This window comes from Carassius carassius, chromosome 18 (assembly GCF_963082965.1).
Source record: "Carassius carassius chromosome 18, fCarCar2.1, whole genome shotgun sequence".
NCBI lineage: Eukaryota > Metazoa > Chordata > Actinopteri > Cypriniformes > Cyprinidae > Carassius > Carassius carassius.
Window position 1 is genome coordinate 30,490,919 of NC_081772.1, and position 17,167 is coordinate 30,508,085.

General features: G+C 46.5%; 4 non-coding genes across 4 annotated transcripts; all 4 read left to right on the forward strand.

The window, feature by feature from the left end:
• Positions 1–3,661: 3,661 nt before the first annotated feature.
• Positions 3,662–3,743, forward strand: trnas-uga (transfer RNA serine (anticodon UGA)). Its single transcript has one exon. It is a non-coding gene; the product is annotated as a tRNA-Ser (tRNA).
• A 178-nt stretch (positions 3,744–3,921) lies between these two features.
• trnak-uuu (transfer RNA lysine (anticodon UUU)) lies at positions 3,922–3,994 on the forward strand. Its single transcript has one exon. It is a non-coding gene; the product is annotated as a tRNA-Lys (tRNA).
• Positions 3,995–15,739: 11,745 nt separating this feature from the next.
• trnan-auu (transfer RNA asparagine (anticodon AUU)) lies at positions 15,740–15,812 on the forward strand. Its single transcript has one exon. It is a non-coding gene; the product is annotated as a tRNA-Asn (tRNA).
• A 1,231-nt stretch (positions 15,813–17,043) lies between these two features.
• Positions 17,044–17,125, forward strand: trnas-aga (transfer RNA serine (anticodon AGA)). Its single transcript has one exon. It is a non-coding gene; the product is annotated as a tRNA-Ser (tRNA).
• The last annotated feature ends 42 nt before the right edge of the window (positions 17,126–17,167 follow it).

Below are 17,167 nucleotides of genomic sequence, written 5' to 3' on the forward strand. Positions count from 1 at the left end.
CTAAAGAAGGTCGTAGGGCCACCAGACTTCTATGCCCATTCGAGGGGGTCCCAATGAGACACATATCCAATATTCGGCCCGATCGGACCCTCGGGAGTCGTGTCCACGAACCTGCTAGGCCGAAAACATTCACGTATATGGCAGGTGAGACTTTTTTAGAAAAGACCCAGGGGCCCGAAATTCAGATCGGTGGGTCCAGGGGCCGCCCCGAGTGAGCTGCCGAAAGCGTGGGGCCCTAAGGCGAGGGAAAAATTCGGAGCCTCCTGCACAAAATCTCTACCTCGGCCCTCTCTGACTCTTACATGATCAGAGCCTTTTGAGAGATTTCAGGGTGCCGGACAGGAATTTTTTTTCAAGGTCCTACAGCTTCCTGCTTCGGGGACATGGGAGAGGGGCCCCTGAGATGCAAGAATCTTGAATATGGGGATCCTACGACCTATAGTCTCCGAACTGTGGACGTCCCACCTTCAATCAAAACGTGTACCGGTTTGCTGGACGTGGGGTCACTGCTTTGACCGTTTGACCCCTAAAGAAGGTCGTAGGGCCACCAGACTTCTATGCCCGGTCGAGTGGGTCCCCATGAGACACGCCCGATCGGACCCTTGCGAGTCTTGTCCACGAACCCGCTAGGCCGAAAAAATTCAAGTATATGGCAGGTGGGACTTTTTTAGAAAAAATCCAGGGGCCCGAAATTCGGATCGGTGGGTCAAGGGGCCGCCCCGAGTGAGCTTCCAAAAGTGCGGGTCCCTGGGGCCCTTGCCAGTCGTGTCCACGAATCCGCTAGGCCGAACCCATTCAAGTATGTGGCAGGTGGGACTTTTTTAGAAAAGACACAGGGGCCCGAAATTCGGATCGGTGGGTCAAGGAGCCGCCAAGAGTGAGCTGCCGAAAGAGCGGGGCCCTAAGGCGAGGGGAAAATTTGGAGCCTCCTGGACAAAATCTCTCCCTCAGCCCTCTCTGACTCTTACATGATCAGAGCCTTTTGAGAGATTTCAGGGTGCCGGACGGGCATTTCTTTTCAAGGTCCTACAGCTTCGTGCTTCGGGGACATGGGAGAGGGGCCCCTGAGATGCGAGAATCTCGAATCTGGGGGCCCTACGACCCATCATCTCCGAAGGGCGTATGTCCCACCTCCAATGTAAACGCGTACCAGTTTGGTGGACAAGCGCTCCCTTTTTTGACCTTTTGACCCCTAAGGAAGGTCGTAGGGCCACCAAACTTCTCTGTCCGGTCAAGGGGGTCCCCATGAGGCAAACATACCAAATTTGGCCCGATCGGATGCCGGCGAGCCGTGTCCACGAAACCGCTAGGACAAACACATTCAGGTAAATGGGAGGTGGGATGTTTTTAAAAACGTCCTAGGGGCCCGAAATTTGGAATGGTGGCTCCTGAGGTCCCTTAAAACGTGCTGTCAGAAGCGTGAGGACCTAGCGCGATGCACTTTTTTTCCTTGGGTCATACGACTATGTGTTTTGGGGCCCTGGTTGAGGGGCCCCTGAGATGCCAGAATCTCAAATCTGGGGGCTCTACGACCTATCGTCTCCGAACTGTGGACGTCCCACAACCAATCAAAACGCGTACCGATTTGGTGGACGTGGGGTCCCTTCTGGGACCGTTTGACCCCTAAAGAAGGTCGTAGGGCCACCAGACTTCTATGCCCATTCGAGGGCGTCCCAATGAGACACATATCCAATATTCGGCCCGATCGGACACTTGGGAGTCGTGTCCACGAACCTGTTAGGCCGAAAACATTCACGTATATGGCAGGTGGGACTTTTTTAGAAAAGACCCAGGGGCCCGAAATTCGGATCGGTGGGTCCAGGGGCCGCCCCGAGTGAGCTGCTGAAAGCGTGGGGCCCTAAGGCGAGGGAAAAATTCGGAGCCTCCTGCACAAAATCTCTACCTCGGCCCTCTCTGACTCTTACATGATCAGAGCCTTTTGAGAGATTTCAGGGTGCCGGACAGGAATTTTTTTTCAAGGTCCTACAGCTTCGTGCTTCGGGGACATGGGAGAGGGGCCCCTGAGATGCAAGAATCTTGAATTTGGGGACCCTACGACCTATAGTCTCCGAACTGTGGACGTCCCATCTTCAATCAAAACGTGTACCGGTTTGCTGGACGTGGGGTCACTTCTTTGACCGTTTGACCCCTAAAGAAGGTCGTAGGGCCACCAGACTTCTATGCCCGGTCGAGTGGGTCCCCATGAGACACATATCCAAAATTCGGCCCGATCGGACCCTTGCGAGTCTTGTCCACGAACCCGCTAGGCCGAAAACATTCAAGTATATGGCAGGTGGGACTTTTTTAGAAAAAATCCAGCGGCCCGAAATTCGGATCGGTGGGTCAAGGGTCCGCCCCGAGTGAGCTTCCGAAAGTGCGGGTCCCTGGGGCCCTTGCCAGTCGTGTCCACGAATCCGCTAGGCCGAACCCATTCAAGTATGTGGCAGGTGGGACTTTTTTAGAAAAGACACAGGGGCCCGAAATTCGGATCGGTGGGTCAAGGGGCCGCCAAGAGTGAGCTGCCGAAAGAGCGGGGCCCTAAGGCGAGGGGAAAATTTGGAGCCTCCTGCACAAAATCTCTCCCTCAGCCCTCTCTGACTCTTACATGATCAGAGCCTTTTGAGAGATTTCAGGGTGCCGGATGGGAATTTTTTTTCAAGGTCCTACAGCTTCGTGCTTTGGGGACATGGGAGAGGGGCCCCTGAGATGCGAGAATCTCGAATCTCGGGGCCCTACGACCCATCGTCTCCGAAGGGCGGATGTCCCATCTCCAATGTAAACGCTTACCGGTTTGGTGGACAAGCGCTCCCTTTTTTGACCCTTTGACCCCTAAATAAGGTCATAGGGTCACCAGACTTCTATGCCCGTTCGAGGGGGCCCCCATGAGACACATATCCAAAATTCGGCCCGATCGGACCACGGCGAGCCGTGTCCACGAAACCGCTAGGCCGAACACATTCAAGTAAATATTAGGTGGGATTTTTTTAGAAACGTCCTAGGGGCCTGAAATTTGGAACGGTGGCTCCTGAGGGCCCCTAGAACGTGCTGTCAAAAGCGCGAGGACCTGCCCACCCCCCACCTCTGGGACCCTTTTGGGAAAGTTCCGTAAAAATAGTGGAAAAGTGGACAAATAGTGGTTCCGTTGGACCGGGGGTCCAGGTCGGGGGTCCTCGGGGCTCGAGGGTCGAAGGTCAGTCTTCTTTTTGTAGGCTTCAGGGGGTCACGGGGGTCCACACAGCGGACCCATATGGCGGGTGGACAAAACGCGGCGCGCTGGGATGCGAAGCCCACCCTAGAACAGCCCCGGCCATTCGTTTAATGGGAGAAAGGCCAAATAATAGGGTCCTGGGAGCGAATACCCCCAACGGCCAGCAGAACGATGGCAAAAGGACCTTTATAGGGTTCGTGGGAGGTGGGGGTGGGGGTGGGGGGGCTCTCCTGGTGGTCAACATCACCCCCTAGAGGTGTCAATACTTGGTTTACTGCGGATTCCCTACGGAAAAGGGTGGTAAGCCGACTCGTCCCATTGGCAAGTTTTCTAAAGGAGAAAATAGATCCAAATTGACAGTACAATCCCTTCGAACCATTATGCGGTATATGGCAATTTAAATGAATGCGTTTTTTTCCACGAACCCATTATGTGTACTACCTAACATTAGGCGTAGTCGTGGCCGAGAGGTTAAGGCGATGGACTTGAAATCTATTGGGGTCTCCCCGCGCAGGTTAGAACCCTGCCGACTACGGGAGGGCTTTGCAGTATTGCTTTAGCTTTCTGTGACGGTAATTGTGCCTTCTATGGTCCTTCGCTCTCTGTGCCATAACTGCTTCTAGCTTTCATCCTCGTGACACCTGCATCTCTTCTGGGCAGCTTGTTGTAAAACTGCTGCTTTATAAAAGGTGAGAAGCCAGTGCTCCACAAGAGCCCGGATAGCTCAGTCGGTAGAGCATCAGACTTTTAATCTGAGGGTCCAGGGTTCAAGTCCCTGTTTGGGCGAAGGTCTGTCTGCTTTTGGCGGAGTCACCTTGCCATCACTACGGTCCATCTCTTCTTCTGAAACTGTACTGGAGTGGTGTTCCTTCCTGCTCCAGGGTATCAGTGGACCTCCCTTGTTCGGCACACCTGATTCTGATGGTCAGCTCCTTAGGAAAGTGCGATCACAGAGTGAGTAGAATAAGACAGACCTCCGAATTGTGCAGTGCTGTCGGTCCCCAGGCCCAGCACTGAAAAACCCCATTACATAGGATGAGACATGGCAGCCTGATTTCTCCTCAGTGGGACTGCTGTTTTACCCGCTTCCAGGGCTAGCTTACAATCTCGGCTTGCTAGGTTGCAAGTAGGTCAGGCAGCAATGTAACACACAACAGGGCAGAAGGTGGTCTGCTTTATTCAAGTCCCTGTTTGGGCGAAGGTCAGTCTACTTTTTGGAGGGCTCAGCTTGCTATCACTACGGGTCCATCTCTTCTGCTGACTCTGTATTAGAGCTATGTTCCTTCCTTCTCCCGGGGATCAGTGCATCTCCCTTGTTCGGCACACACGATTCTGATGGTCAGCCCTTCAGGAAAGAGTGCTCACGGAGTGAGTAGAATAAGACATACCTCCCATTTGTGCAGTGGTGTCGGTCCCCAGGGCAAGTACTGAAAAACCCCATTACATAGGATGAGACATGGCAGCCTGGTTTCTCCTCAGTGGGACTGTTGTTTTAGCCGCTTCCAGGGCTAGCTTACAATCTCCGCTTGCTAGGTTGCAAGTAGGTCAGGCAGCAGTGTTACACACAACATAGGAGAAGGTGGTCTGCTTAATTCAAGTCTCTGTTTGGGCAAAGGTCAGTCTTCTTTTTGTAGGCCTCAGCTTGCTATCACTACGGTCCATCTCTTCTGCTGACCCTGTACTAGAGCGATGTTCCTTCCTGCTCCCGGGGATCAGTGCATCTCCCTTGTTCGGCACACCTGATTCTGATGGTCAGCCATTTAGGAAAGAGTGCTCAAAGAGTGAGTAGAATAAGACAGACTTCCCAATTGTGCAGTGCTGTCGGTCCCCAGGGCCAGTACTGAAAAACCCCATTACATAGGATGAGACATGGCAGCCTGATTTCTCCTCAGTGGGATCGCTGTTTTACCCGCTTGCAGGGCTAGCTTGCAATCTCCGCTTGCTGACTGAGCTGGGTTGGTTGCAAGTAGGTCAGGCAGCAGTGTTGGACAAAAACTGAGCAGAAATTGGTCTACTCCCGTAGTCGTGGCCGTACCTTCCAGCGATCGGACGGCTGAACACTTCCTAACACTTCCTAACAACATTTGAATATTTCCGAACAAGGTCGCAACACTTCCTAACAAAGTCAGAACGAAAGTCCGAACACATCCTAAATTAATCCGAACAGGTCCTAATGCAAATCCGAAACTTTCGAACAGATGGGGCAAAGGAGCCAATCAATTCCTACCGAGAGGAAAGAGCCAATCAGCAAGTTGACATGCCAATCTCGCCGCTGATTGGCTGAATGAGTTTCGTGATATTCCAGCTGTTTGTAACTCACTGGACATCTGCTATGCGGAGATTCAAGGTAAGCGTTATCACAATACAAATCCGTGACATCAGTGTTAACCTATTTGTTTAAACATTAATTCATGATTTGGAATAAAGATTATTCTGATCGTTCTACGTTTGCGTAGCAAGGCAAGCTAACTTAACGTGTCGCTAACTGATGCTTGTTAAGCCTTCGATTCATAACAAGTTTTTATTTTCTATATCTTTGCAATAATTTCATTTCATCATTCAGTATTCCAAGTATCCATTCCCTATGTTATTTCAGTCATGACTGAGTGATTCTTTACTGAATGTATTTAAATCTTTTACTATTCCGGGTATTCATTAAATATCTAGTTTTTTCCCCTTTCTTACTTTATATACAAACACAGTTTTTATAATTATACATCAAAAGCTATTTGCAATTTTTTGCAAGTAGGAACATATTTACTGCAGAAAACTATTAACCTGCCACATATTTCCCCACTCAACATGTCTGCTTTTGTATACTTGATGTGAGTCTTTATATATATATATATATATATATATATATATATATATATATATATATACTGTATATGTGTGTGTGTGTGTGTGTGTATGTGTGTGTATATAAATATAAAACTCCAATAAACTCCTTTCTACTATTGCTATATTAACACATATTTAACCACATTGATTTGTTCCCCATTATTGTTCAGATATGACCAAAACAGGCAAATCCTCTGCTTATTGGAACAACATCTGCCACAGGTATGCCCAGGGCACCTTCCAGTTCAGTACAGGAAAAAGGCCTGGAAGCAGAAAATGGAAGGAGGTCCTGGAGCGGATTGATGCCTGTCCCCTGCAAAGGAGGAATAAGGTGGACCTGTTTGGCAGGCACATAGTGTGCACTTGTGGGTTCCATAAGGTAGGTATATGATATAATATATCAAAGGCATGATAAGTCCCTGTATCATGTAATACACTATTTTATGCACCAACCCCTGATATATTCTCAGAATATATTCTCAGTACAGTTCTGCAGAGTAATTGGTGTAATTATTTAACATGAATAGTAAGACCTTCTTTTGTTCCTAATATTAATTTTCTCCCAGTCAACAGATAAGGTCTTGATTGATTCAGGGCCTAAGGTAAAGGCAGGTGGCAGCTCAGAGGAGACCGGGACATCACAGGAAGTACATGGGGTGAAATGTTCTCTGTGTAGTGTGGTTGTGGAGGCAGAGAAGTTCTCCGAGCACCTCTCTGACCACCACGTTGAAGAGAGGTGTGACAGCTGTGGGGTCAGGGTCCAGGGTGCCGTCGGACTCCTCCAACACATTGAGTCGAGCCATTATGAGGCTCTATTGGCTCCACGTGTCAGCCCTTCAAAAAATCCCACACCATCTCATTGCCCCTCACCATCTCCATGGCTGCCTCCACCTCCACAGCACTTGCCGTCTCCAATGCCAGTACCAGTGTCTCCATCCCCAGGGCCCACTCCATTCCCACACCACTCTCCAGCTCCAAAGCCCTTACCACCACCTCCACGGTGCTCTCCATCTATACAGCCCTCTCCATCCTCACATCCAGTACCCTCACTGCAGCTTACACCATCTCTGCCTCAGGCTATTACTGACTGGGAGAGCTTTCTTCCCAGTCAGTTCAAGAGAGTCCTCCAGCCAGCAGATTGGGTGTGGATTGCCAAGTGCCTCTATGAGCCCACAGGGCAGCTGAGGCAGAAGATCCAGGTGAACTGGTTTTATCCACCGATGCAGCCCAAGCCATGTCCTCCTGAGCCCGGGTGGTACTTCCGACAGAGGATGTTCTTGTGGGCACCAATGAGGATGTGGGGCATTCCTCTTAAATGCCCACAGTGTGGCCGGAAGATGCACCATTCAGGAATTTACCCGAAGGTCAGGGAGGTGATTGACATGGATAGCCGCTATTACCTTGTGGGTGGGGACTATCCACGCTGCAGTGCATGCAAGTTGCCAGTATGCCCATGGAGCCAGGACATCCTTTCACAACTGGATGTGGCACACAGGACCATGTTTCCAGCGGTGCTGACCACTCAGCTAGCCCTGGACAAGAAATGTGTGACTTTCCTCAGGCCAAGGACCAGTGGTAACAGTTCCTCCTACTTCCAGTCTGCAGTAGAGGAAGCCCACATTGAGGAGTGGGCACGACGCACCATCCAGTACCTCTCTGATTGTGAGCATCATTTAAGAAAAGTTACCCTGGTCCAATCTGCAACGGCACCTGCCTTTTCTGCACCCGCACCCTTCAGGCCACTTCCACTCGCCCAGTGGTTTGAGACTGTCCACTCCAACGATATCCTCAGCCATGTGTACGAGATGAAGGGGGTGATTACCTCCACCTATGGCTGAATCCTGAAGATGGATTCTACAAAGAAGGTACAATACATGAAGGTTTCAGCATGGGGTTTATTTTCAGCCAGAAAGAATTTCAACATGATGAAAAATGTTGTGTTATATACATTTGTGTTATATATATATTATAATGTACCATAACAAATCAAAGAAAATGTTCAACCCGAATTCCGGAAAAGTCGGGACGTTTTTTTAAATTTGAATAAAATGAAAACTAAAAGACTTTCAAATCACATGAGCCAATATTTTATTCACAATAGAACATAGATAACATAGCAAATGTTTAAACTGAGAAAGTTTACAATTTTATGCACAAAATGAGCTCATTTCTATTTTGATTTCTGCTACAGGTCTCAAAATAGTTGGGACGGGGCATGTTTACCATGGTGTAGCATCTCCTTTTCTTTTCAAAACAGTTTGAAGACATCTGGGCATTGAGGCTATGAGTTGCTGGAGTTTTGCTGTTGGAATTTGGTCCCATTCTTGCCTTATATAGATTTCCAGCTGCTGAAGAGTTCGTGGTCGTCTTTGACGCATTTTTCGTTTAATGATGCGCCAAATGTTCTCTATAGGTGAAAGATCTGGACTGCAGGCAGGCCAGGTTAGCACCCGGACTCTTCTACGACGAAGCCATGCTGTTGTTATAGCTGCAGTATGTGGTTTTGCATTGTCCTGCTGAAATAAACAAGGCCTTCCCTGAAATAGACGTTGTTTGGAGGGAAGCATATGTTGCTCTAAAACCTTTATATACCTTTCAGCATTCACAGAGCCTTCCAAAACATGCAAGCTGCCCATACCGTATGCACTTATGCACCCCCATACCATCAGAGATGCTGGCTTTTGAACTGAACGCTGATAACATGCTGGAAGGTCTCCCTCCTCTTTAGCCCGGAGGACACGGCGTCCGTGATTTCCAACAAGAATGTCAAATTTGGACTCGTCTGACCATAAAACACTATTCCACTTTGAAATAGTCCATTTTAAATGAGCCTTGGCCCACAGGACACGACGGCGCTTCTGGACCATGTTCACATATGGCTTCCTTTTTGCATGATAGAGCTTTAGTTGGCATCTGCTGATGGCACGGCGGATTGTGTTTACCGACAGTGGTTTCTGAAAGTATTTCTGGGCCCATTTAGTAATGTCATTGACACAATCATGCCGATGAGTGATGCAGTGTCGTCTGAGAGCCCGAAGACCACGGGCATCCAATAAAGGTCTCCGGCCTTGTCCCCTACGCACAGAGATTTCTCCAGTTTCTCTGAATCTTTTGATGATGTTATGCAGTGTAGATGATGAGATTTGCAAAGTCGTTGAGGAACATTGTTTATAAAGTTTTCCACAATTTTTTTACGCAGTCTTTCACAGATTGGAGAGCCTCTGCCCATCTTTACTTCTGAGAGACTCTGCTTCTCTAAGACAAAGCTTTTATAGCTAATCATGTTACAGACCTGATATCAATTAACTTAATTAATCACTAGATGTTCTCCCAGCTGAATCTTTTCAAAACTGCTTGCTTTTTTAGCCATTTGTTGACCCCGTGCCAACTTTTTTGAGACCTGTAGCAGGCATTAAATTTTAAATTAGCTAATTAAGTGGATAAAAGTGTAAAATTTCTCAGTTTAAACATTTGCTACGTTATCTATGTTCTATTGTGAATAAAATATTGGCTCATGTGATTTGAAATTCCTTTAGTTTTCATTTTATTAAAATTTAAAAAACGTCCCAACTTTTCCGGAATTCGGGTTGTATAATTAAGCTTGTCAGAATGTCTTTATTTTTCCTTCTTTTTGTTTTTCAGATCACCAAAAAGCTGGCTGGTGGCATTGGGGACACGGCTGCATGGATGACCAACATTGGCAATGAGCTCGGCCAGGTTCTGAACAGTGTTCTGACAACAGCTGAAGGCGCAGGACTGGAGGAGCTGTGCCAGGGCGTCGTCAAACGCTACCAGAATGCTGGCGAGCCAGAGCCTGAGGTCATCTATGTTGACCGGGATTGCTGCAGTCAGTCAGGTGAGATTTTCAAATTACTACTTTATCAAATGTGCACTGCAATATATTTTATAAAAGTTAATAGTGGTGTAAAAAAGTTCCCCTTTCCCTATTGGTGATGGTAATTAATTAGTATTATTTTTACAGCCAGTGTATTAAAAATTGTAATAAATTATATTGACTGAAAAGTATGTTTGAAATTAAATCAAATGCATGTTTTTTATTTTTTCTCCTCCACAGGTGCATCTTCAGTGTTAAAACTTTTTCGGCCATGGAAGTCTATTGTAAGGCTAGATATCTGCCATTTTATGAGAAGATTCAACTGTGGCCTTACTTCAGAGCACCACCCTGTCTATGGTACCTTTTGTTCAAAACTTTCCTCCTGTATCTTTGAGTGGGATCAGGAGGATGTGAAAGAACTTAAGGCTGCCAAGAGAGGGGAGTGGAAGTGCAGCCATGGTGGAAAGGCTCCCACTGAGGCTCAGCTCATGGCCAGCATCAGCCCAGGTGAACTCGCGAAGCACTGTAGGCGGCGGACACGCAGGGCTGAGGAGATCCGGGCCATGATTTCAGGGCTGCTGGAATCAGTGTGGGAGCTAACTGACACTACAGGGTTTCGCCTGGTTAACCCTGACAGCATGCACCATGTCTGGGAGATGCAACAAAAACACCTCGAGTGCATCCAGGACCCTCCACATGTAGAGTTGTACACAAAGACGGGGACACTCCAGAAGGGTGGCAAAGTCCTAAACGTGCTTAGGTGCGGCAGGGGGTCATCCTCGCTGGAGAGTTTTCACCGCCACCAGTGTGCCTTCATTCCTGGTAAATTCTGAATATTAAATTGCAGTATGTTTTGTAGATTTTTACGTTGAAAAGATCGCTACTGTGTCAACAACAGAACCCTGGGTGCTACCTGGATTTGGCTTGTTTTCATGGAATTTACTATCAGTCTCATTATTATGTGTTACTGTTCTATAACTGTGTCATTAAATTTGTATGTCCTCAGTTTAAAATAATTGCTGATTGAATCTGTGCATTTTCATTCTTAGGATGGAGATGCAATGCCATGCACACACAAATGTACATGTTAGAGGGGGCCTCGAGGTGAAACATGAGCCGGGCAAAAGAAGCTGTATCTGTGGTGGGGGCCTCAAGCCTAAGGACATTTGATGTCTGCACAATGTCTCATTTAAACAGCAAGAGCCAACGGGTCCTTGGTCGGGCTTTGATGCCAGAATTTACCCCTCCAGGAAAACCCACTGGTAAGATATCTCACAGGAAAATGCTGAGCATTGGAGTATTTCTCTCTCTCCTGTGTTTGTTTGTTTGTGTGTGTGTGTGTGAGTGTGTGTGTCCTCTCCCCATTAACAATGTGGTACAAATTATTGCAGGGGAGCGCATTGCAGTGGAGTACTTGTTGGCCCAGTCCAATAGAGGCGACCAGTTGATTGCATACCACAATGACATGCCTGAAGTCCCCCCAGAGGAGCCCGAAGAGGATAGTGAAATTGACACGACTGTGTGCCATGCAGCTGACCTTAGGGCTGATGACTCTCCAGTAGCTGTCGTGTAGGCCCAGGTGACAAGTCAGGTGGGTGACACTGAACCCAAATCCCCAGATGAGGAGGTCACTGAGAAAGAGGAGGATGACACTGCAAGTCCTAGCACATCAAGCCAGGTAATATTGCTATCCTGTACTATTTTTTACTTTTAAAAAAAAATTATCTGCTACAGTGCAAAACGCCTATTGTCAACAATGTGTAAAGTTAAAATATATGCATGTACAATGCAAAATAATTATTACAACACCGTATATATTTATTGGACTGTGTTTGGCATTTTTCTCAATTTCCAGAGTACACAGTGTGATTCCAGAGGTGTCTTGGGCTGGGAGGCAGTTGATGCCCTGGCAGCCTACTTGGTTGGCCTAAACCGAACGATCACTGCCTTGTCATCACAAGAGGAGGCCAACATAGTCCAGCTGTACATGGCTCTGCATGCCAAGGACAAGGTACCATCAAAATATAGCCAGAGGGTTAAGAAGAAGGCTTTGACAGGACCTTGGAGAGCATCCAGGAAGCAGAGTGGCTCTGCTCCAGGACAGCAGGCAGCAGAGAGGTAATTTGACTTTTTGGATCGTCACTAGTTTATAACCCAGTATACAGTTCAGATTATATCATCTTTCTTTTCCATAGATTGTTCATGACTCATGGGCAGGCAGCTCAGGACCCTGAAGTCCACAGGGTCTGTGAATGTGTTTGCCTAAGGCTTTTGAAAGAGTTTCAGCAAGCACGGAACAGGCCCAGGGACACACAAGGAAAAACTCTGCCAATTCCACAATCCATTGTGGTGGTATACAGCCACTTAAAACAGCTGATGGAGAACAGCAGAGAGGTTCTAGGACAGACTAACCTAGTTCTGGTCCCGATAAACACCACTACTGTCTCCTCGTGGTGAGTCTTGTTTTATGCGATACTTTTGCACAATCACAGTAGTATATCAAGATTGTACTTATAAAACCTTCTTGTACATGCTTTTAAAAATGATGCTACAGGAAGTAAAGACAATGGGCTTTTATTCACTTAAATTGCTAATTTAAGATGAAGAATGTTTCTCTTGCAGGCTACTAAAAAGACAGAAACGTGTAGACAGAGACATGCTTCTGCAGGGTACTGCACTGCCCAAACAAGTATATTTGGCAAAGGAGGCTCTTCCTGAAGTGCGCGAACTTCCAGCTGTTCCTGCACAGCATGGGCATGAGGCCATGGTATTTCAGGATTCAGCAAATCAGGAGGGAGAGGCCTTCATTCGTAAGCGTATCTCCAACAGGTGCCCAATGCCCACCCCTCCTCCTCGATCTTACTCTGCATTTCCCATATACCCACCAGCACCACACTTTGCATTCCCCCCTGGGTCCTACCCACCCTTTCCCAGCTACCAACCAGGTCTACCACTGCCTCATTCTACCCAATTCCATCCCCCTCTCCAATTCCAGCCACCTTCCCAATTCCAGCCCCCTCCCCAATTCCAGCCACCTTCCCAATTCCAGCCACCTCCCCAATTCCAGCTGCCTCCCCAATTCCAGCCCCCTCCCCAATTCCAGCAGCCTAATACCTTGCCATCACAAACTTGTCCCTCTACTCAGTCCAGGCAGCGCACATGGAGAAGGCAGAAAGCTGCCCAAGAGGATGAGGAGCGAGTGGCTAGAGGTGAACCACCACGGAAACGACTAGCAAAGGATATATATCACTATATCTGCAAGCAGTGTGGGCTGGCAAAAAATAAGACAACTGGCCACACTCAGCTGAAGGGCCGGTGGTATTGTCCAGCCTCAGGCCTCTCTGTTGCACAGTGGAGAGAGAATGTACAGGGAGTTCTTTGATTTTTTTTTCATTGGTGTATATAGTAATGTATATAGTTAGGTTTTTATACAGTTGCATATGTTGTGCTGTGTGTGTGTTGTGCTGTGAACATTTTGTTTTTAGTTGCTGTTTCCAGTGTTTAATTTACAGTGTTTGTAAAAAAAAAAGAAAGACACAACTCTTGTGGTGTAATAGTAACACATCCACCCTTTGGGTGAAAGATTCCAGGTGCAAGTCCTGGCAAGAGTTTGTGGTGTGTTTGTCAGATTATTATTATTATTATTAATTTTTTTATTAAAAATATAGTCAAAAACCAATCAAAAACTTTACTTAAATCCTTTGTGAGTGTTCATGAAGTTTGATGGATAATTTTTTTTTCTTTTTCTTGCTTTCCCTCCTTTCTCCTTCTCTTTTCCCTTTCTTTCCCCCTTGTAGCAGTCCCTTTTGCCCTGTTTTTGGCCGAGTGGTTAAGGCGATGGACTAGAAATCCATTGGGGTCTCCCTGCGTAGGTTCGAATCCTGCTGACTACGCTGTTTGCTGAAGGCCATGAGGCAAAGCATCCATGCATTTTTCACGGTCTTCGCACTTATTTGCGAAATGTCCAGTCCCTCTTCGATGGACAAACACGGCGCTGCTGCTTCTTGTATCTGGGCTCCAGGGGTTGTCTTGGGTTAGCCAGTGGCACGTCGTGATCGTATAATGGTTAGTACTCTGTGTTGTGGCCGCAGCAACCCCGGTTCGAATCTGGGTCACGCCAACCCTTTGCCGTTGAGTATACGGGAAGGTTGAAAATTTTTTACCACCTCATCTTTCTGCGTGATTTTGTTTCTGAAGCTTGGCCTGTGCAGGGCGCCACCAGACAAGGGGGCTTGCTTTCTAACATTAGGCGTAGTCATGGCCGACTACAAGAGGAGGGCAAGCCAGAGTGGAAAAAAACAATGAGATACTTTTTAAAAAAATGTGGGGATTTTAACATGGAGGATGGAATTTTATGGATGAAAACGAAGAATTGGATGACAGAACGCTTACCAGAGTATTATAGAGAAGTTTTTAGTGCTTGGGGAAAATTTTTAGATAAAGTTGAATATGATCCACATGGGAGAGAAACCATTTTAAATCAACCTCTGTTCTTAAACAAAAACATTTTAAAACAAGACAAAGGGATTTTTTTTAAAGAAATGGATGGAAGTGGGGATAACAAGAGTGAGAGACATTTTGTATGAATTTAAAGAAGGGTTTTTAACGACACAATTTATTGTAGATGCAATGGAGGAGGCAAAAGAGGATTACAGTGAACAAGAAATAAAAAGTAAATATGAAATCATTAAAAGTGCAATACCCAAAGAGTGGATTAAAAGAATAGAAAGTATGGAAGGAGAGCCAAAACAGAAATGTATTTATGTGAAATTAGGGGAAAAACTGTATGATTTTAAGGTATGTACTCTGAAAATGATTTATTGTTCTTTTAGAGATGGTGTTTTTAAAGAGCCTATTGCAAATGGATACTGGATGCAGAAATTCAAATATTTAAAAAAAGAGTGTATATGGAGAAACATGACAGGGAAGTGTGTGGAAACTAAATTGGGATGTTTGGAGTATTTTATAAGGCATAAAGTGGTTTTTACTGAGGTTATTTTAAATAAAATAGGAAGGGAAGAAAATGCTCTGTGTAAAGTGTGCCAGGAAAAGGAAGAGGGGATTTTACATATGTTTTTATATTGTAGAGAACTGGAGGAATTTTTAAGAAAATGTAAATGTTTAATTAAAGATGTGACTGAAGACTGGGATGAAAATGGAATGGAATGGAACAGAGTGGTGATGTTTGGTTGGAAAAAAAAGTGTCAAAACAAAAATTTTATTAATCTGTGTGTAATGCTAATGAAAAGTGCAATATGGGAGAGTAAGAACTGTGGCTAAAAAGGAAATCATTGTGTTGGATGTTTGGACTGTGTTTAAAAGGAAAACCGAATTATATATTGAAAGACTGTATGTGTATTTTAAAGGTGTAAATATGTTGGATTATTTTTATGATGTTTTTACCCCAAAAGTTTATTGTGTTTTAAATGATTTAATGTGGAAGCTACCAGGAAGTGAAGGAGATTTTTAAATTATCTATGTAAAGGAAAGATGTGTAATGTAGAGATGTGTATAGAAGAAATTTTGTATTTTCTATTGCTTGTGTTTAATCTATTGTATTTTATTGATTGAAATTTCTTCAATAAAAAAAAAAAAAAAAAAAAAAAAAAAAGGTTAAGGCGATGGACTTGAAATCCATCGGGGTCTCCCCGCGCAGGTTCGAACCCTGCCGTCTACGGGAGGGCTTTGCAGTATTGCTTTAGCTTTCTGTGACGATTATTGTGCCTTCTATGGTCCTTCGCTCTCTGTGCCATAACTGCTTCTAGCTTTCATCCTCGTGACACCTGCGTCTCTTCTGGGCAGCTTGTTGTAAAACTGCTGCTTTATAAAAGGTGAGAAGCCAGTGCTCCACAAGAGCCTGGATCGCTCAGTCGGTAGAGCATCAGACTATTAATCTGAGGGTCCAGGGTTCAAGTCCCTGTTTGGGCGAAGTTCTGTCTGCTTTTGGCGGAGTCACCTTGCTATCACTACGGTCCATCTCTTCTTCTGAATCTGTACTGGAGCGGTGTTCCTTCCTGCTCCAGGGTATCAGTGCACCTCCCTTGTTCGGCACACCTGATTCTGATGGTCAGCTCGTTAGGAAAGCGCGCTCACAGAGTGAGTAGAATAAGACAGACCTCCGAATATTGCAGTGCTGTCGGTCCCCAGGCCCAGCACTGAAAAACCCCATTACATAGGATGAGACATGGCAGCCTGATTTCTCCTCAGTGGGACTGCTGTTTTACCCGCTTCCAGGGCTAGCTTACAATCTTGGCTTGCTAGGTTGCAAGTAGGTCAGGCAGCAATGTGACACACAACAGGGCAGAAGGTGGTCTGCTTAATTCAAGTCCCTGTTTGGGCGAAGGTCAGTCTACTTTTTGGAGGGCTCAGCTTGCTATCACTACGGTCCATCTCTTCTGCTGACTCTGTATTAGAGCGATGTTCCTTCCTTCTTCCGGGGATCAGTGCATCTCCCTTGTTCGGCACACATGATTCTGATGGTCAGCCCTTTAGGAAAGAGTGCTCACAGAGTGAGTAGAATAAGACAGACCTCCCATTTGTGCAGTGCTGTAGGTCCTTGGGGCCAGTACTGAAAAACCCCATTACATAGGATGAGACATGGCAGCCTGATTTCTCCTCAGTGGGACTGTTGTTTTAGCCGCTTCCAGGGCTAGCTTACAATCTCCGCTTGCTAGGTTGCAAGTAGGTCAGGCAGCAATGTTACACACAACATAGGAGAAGGTGGTCTGCTTAATTCAAGTCCCTGTTTGGGCGAAGGTACGTCTTTTTTGGTAGGCCTCAGCTTGCTATCACTACGGTCCATCTCTTCTGCTGACTCTGTACTAGAGCGATGTTCCTTCCTGCTCCCGGGGATCAGTGCATCTCCCTTGTTCGGCATACCTGATTCTGATGGTCAGCCCTTTAGGAAAGAGTGCTCAAAGAGTGAGTAGAAAACGACAGACTTCCCAATTGTGCAGTGCTGTCGGTCCCCAGGGCCAGTACTGAAAAACCCCATTACATAGGATGAGACATGGCAGCCTGATTTCTCCTCAGTGGGATCGCTGTTTTACCCGCTTGCAGGGCTAGTTTGCAATCTCCGCTTGCTGACTGAGCTGGGTTGGTTGCAAGTAGGTCAGGCAGCAGTGTTGGACATAAACTGAGCAGAAATTTGTTTACTCTTGTAGTCGTGGCCGAGTGGTTAAGGCGATGGACTAGAAATCCATTGGGGTCTCCCCGCGCAGGTTTGAATCCTGCCGACTACGCTGTTTGCTGAAGGCCATGAGGCAAAGCATCCATGCATTTTT